The sequence below is a fragment of the Chrysochloris asiatica genome, unplaced genomic scaffold, assembly GCF_000296735.1.
Source record: "Chrysochloris asiatica unplaced genomic scaffold, ChrAsi1.0 scaffold00201, whole genome shotgun sequence".
In the NCBI taxonomy this organism is placed as follows: domain Eukaryota; kingdom Metazoa; phylum Chordata; class Mammalia; order Afrosoricida; family Chrysochloridae; genus Chrysochloris; species Chrysochloris asiatica.
This window is the reverse complement of record NW_006408719.1, coordinates 2459177-2463926: the sequence shown is the minus strand read 5'-3', so window position 1 is coordinate 2463926 and position 4750 is coordinate 2459177.

The window sequence follows — 4750 nt, the reverse complement described above, 5'->3', positions numbered from 1 at the left end:
CTCTAGGTAACTATAATCTAGGTGCTGGGGATAAACAGTACTCCCAAATCATTTTCTTATGTATTTATCAATTGACACAAAAAGTTTCCATCTAAATGCTATATTTATTAATACATTATTGCAAATGTTAAGGGGTTAGCATCTTTGTGTCTTGACCTTTTCTGTCAATGCTCCTTAATTTCAGACATTCATAATGGACTGCATCTTCAGGGCGAGCACATAGATGATATGATCATCAGCATAGAAAACCCTAGAGACTCAATAAGAAAACTATTGAAACTACCAGACTGATTCAACAAAGTGTCAAGGTAAAAGATTAACATACAAAACTTAGTCAGATTCCTCTACACTAACAAAGAAAACTCTGAAAAGGAAATCAATGAAATAATAGCTTTTACAATATCCACTCAAAAGATGAAGTACCTAGGAATAAATCTAATAACAAACACGAAAAAGCTATACAAAGAAAATTATAAAACACTAATACCAGAAACCAAATGACTATACCAGACTTATAAACAGGAGGATTTAACTGTGAAAACGTCAATACTATTCTAAATGAAATCTAAAGATATAATGCAATCCTGATCCAGGTTCCATCATTCTTTTTTTTTTTTTTTTGCCATCCCTGTTCCTCTATCATCATTCTTTAAAGAGATGAAATAACTAATCACCAGCTTTATATGGTAAGAAAAGGGATTCCAGATAAGCAAAGCACTACTAAAGAAGAACAAAGTAAGGTTTACATTACATGATCTCAAAACCTACTTCACAGCCACAGTAACTAAAACAGTCTGGTATTGGTACAACGGTAGACACATAAGTGGAACAGAACCAAAATTAAATCCACCCACTTATGGACAGGTGAGCTCTGACAAAGGGCTAAAACCCATTAAATAGGCAGAGAGATACTCTTTTTAGCAAATGCTGTTGGCAAAATTTCTGCAAAATCCACTTGCAGAAAAATGAAATGGGATCTGTATCTCTCACTATATATGAAAAATGAATTTAAGATGTATCTAAGACCTAAATGTAAAACCTAAAGCTATAATGATCTTAAAAAGAAAAACAGAGACAAATGTAGGGACCCTAATACAAGTTACAAATACTCTAGTCAACATAACTAAAAAATGCTTAAGCAGCAGAACACAAACTAGACATTTGGGTGCTCCATAAATGTAAACATTTATGTGCACCAAAATACTTCACCAAAAGAGTAAAAAGAGAACCTATAGGCTAGAAAAAAAAATTGGGGAATGATATATTGGACAAGGGACTAATCTCTAATAATTATAGAAAAATTTAAGACCTCAACAACAAAAATACAAGCAATCCAATTTAAAATGGGCAGAAGACATTCAGGTGGCTAACAAACATATAAAGAACTGCTTTTGATTATCAGTCATTAATTACCCACTGCCAGAGTTGATTCTGATTCACAGAAACCCTTTATAGGATTTCCAAGGCTGCAAATATTTGTAGGAGCAGAAAGCCTCCTCTTTATGCAGAATTGCTAGTGGGTTTGAACTGCTTGCTGTCCTTGTTGTTAGCAGTCCAGTGCTTATTCTACAGCACCACCAGGGTTCCTTCATTAGCCATTATTGTTAAGTGCTGTCGAGTCAGTTCCGACTCATAGCTACCCTGTGTAGGGGTTTCCAGGGGCAGCTGGAGGATTTGAACTGGCAATCTTGTGGTTCACATCCAGTGTTGATCCTATAGCACCACCACACCAAAAGTCCTTGTTAGCCATTGTTGTTTTTGTTGTTAAGGGCTGTTGAGTTGGTTCCGACCCATAGCGACCCTGTATAGGGTTTCTGAGGAGTAGCTGGTTAATTTGAATTGCTGACCTTGCAGTTCAAACTGACCATGTGTCCAGGACATTATCCCACAGTGCCATACCAGGATTCCATAATAGAGAATTCAAGGGGCAAACTTATGTTAACTCTGTAGCCAGAGCCCAACACTGAGGCAATGAGTCACTGGGCCTTGGGCCTCAGAACCGTAGTCTCTGGGGACACGAAGGTCAATTGGCATACCACAGTCCACAAAAACAATGTTCTACATCATACTTTGTTCTTATTAAGTGCCATCAAGTTGGTTCCAAGTCATAACCACCCTGCATTGGGTTTCTGAAGAGTGCCTGGTGGGTTTGAACCTCTGGCCTTGTGGTTAGCAGTCCAGTGCTTATTCTACAGCACCACATCAGGCATCCTACTTTGGTGAATATCAACTGGGATTTTAAAAGCTTGTGAGTAGCCATCTAATGTGCAACTACTGATATGTCCCCATCTGGAGCAAAGAAGAGTGAAGAAAATCAAAGATGCACGGAAACAATTAGTCTAAGGAACAAATGGACCATGCCAACGACAACCTTCATGACTCTGAGACCAGAAGAACTAGATGGTGCCCAGCTACTACTGCTGACCACTCTGAAAGGGCTCACAATAGGAAGTCCTACACAGAATGGGGAAAAAACATAGAGCAAAACTCAAATTCATAAAACCAACCATCTGATAGAGACTGGTGAACTCTTGAGACACCCCTAGACACCCTTCAAACCTGGAAAGAACTCATCCATAAGCCTCAACATCCAGCCAAACAATTAACAGGTGTATAAGGTATACAATAGCACCAGGAAGGTACACATTCATTAGAACAATCAACCAAAGGAGATCAAAAGGGCAGCCTTTGCCCAAGGATAAAGCTCAAAAGGCAAAAAGAGATAGGAAAGAAGGAAGGGAAATGGTAAACATAGGGAGGAAGAAGCAAGAGTATTGTGATACTGTAAGGATTGCAATCATTGTCACACAAGCAAATGTGTATGAATTGTTGAATGGAAAACCAATTTACTCTGAACACTATCACCCAAATTATCATAATAAACAAAGAATAAGAACTATTTTAAAAATCCAATTACATATTTTTAGTATGACCCTTTATACTTAAAACTGAACTTTTACTTTTGAATTTCTTTTAGAGAATACTTTATTTGCTATGAAATATTTCTTTCCTTTTACACATGGAAAATAATAAACAATGTCTATGAAAAACTTCCCTTTAAAAGGGTCTTGATTAAGATGTATCTAACAGAAAGTTAAACAACATTCAAATAAATGTGTGCTATTTGAGCAATTCAAGCCTCTGATATAATTTGCACCTGAAATTATAACTGACAAGAAATTATGAGGGCAAGGAATCTGTCATCCATGTAACTTTTAGACTGCTGAATCAGGAAGAAAACAAAACAAACAAATATTGCTGCCCAGTTGATTCCAACTTGTAGTGACCTTGTAGGACAGAATAGAACTGCCCCATAGTGTTTCCAAGGGTGTAAATCTTTATGGAAGCAAACGGTCACAACTTTCTCATGTGGAATGGCTGGTGGGTATGAATGGACAACTTTTCAGTTAGCAGCTGAGTGGTTAATTACTGTTCCACCAGGGCTCTTCCCAGGGGGGGGGGAAAGGACATCAAACCAACAACCCAATGGGAACCAAAGAGCTCACTAACTAGCATCCCTCCACAGTGAGGAGAGCTTGCTAAGGATTGTCCATGGCCATGGGGAAAGGTCACAAAGCTCTGTTTCCCCACCTATAGCCTTGGGAAAGTCATAACCCATCCCTTCAACCCTAGGCCAGAGGAAAAATTGGAGCCTGTACAATCAGCCGCTGAGGGAAAGTCACATCCCACTCCACCCCAACAGTTAAGAAAGCCTACCCAAGAGGCAGAAACGATGACGTGGAGAGATGGAGCAGCTGGGGACTTTAGACCCAGAGATGGAGAGGGGCTGTGTGCTGACAACTGGGGGGGAGGGGTGGGGAGGGCAGGCTTGTAGGATATACCCTTTGGTTGGTTGATGATGCATGGAGGGGATTGTAACAATGGCAATGAAACCATATACGATAGGATGAATGTAAAACTAATGTTCTCCCATGTAAACTATCACATAATTCACAATAAAACATTAAAAAAAAAATCCTACTCTAGGGTTGCAGTCATTTCAGAAAGGTCAGGCCCCACCATACAGACCTCAGAAAAAACTCACACTCCAGTAACATAAGCCAACTTGGAGAAAACCATGAAGAGTCAGCACCAAGAAGTTTATATTTTACAAAATGCCTAAAATCTGTTTTTGTTTGTTTGTTTGTTTGTTTTTAGGTGCTGTTGATTCACAGCAACCCTATGTTCAATAATGTGAAAAGTTGCAGGTCCTGTGACATGACATCCTCACAGTTGTTACGTTTGAGTGCATTTTTGCAGTCATTGTGTCAATACAGCTTATTGAGGACCCTCTACTTTTTTACTGACCCTCCAGTACTGTAGTCAATGCACTGGACTGCAAGGTTGGTTTGAACACAAGGTCAGCAGTTCAAACTCACCAGCTGCTCCTCAGAAACCCTATACAGGGTCACTATGGGTCGGAACCAACAGGACAACACCTAACAATGGCAATAGTATACCAAGCATGAACTGCTCCAACGACTGGTCCCATCTGATAACATGTCCACAACAAGTGAGATGAAGTCTCACCATCCTTGCTTCTAAGAAGAATTCTAGAGAGATTTATTACAAGAAAGATGTGTTGGTTCTTCTGTACTCCATGATATATTCAATATTCTTCACCAACACCGAAATTCAAATGTGTCAATTCTTCTTTGGTCTTCTTTTTCATTCCAGCTTTCATATGCATATGATGCCATCAAAAGTACCATGGTTACAAGAATAATGTGCACCTTAACCACCCCCCCCC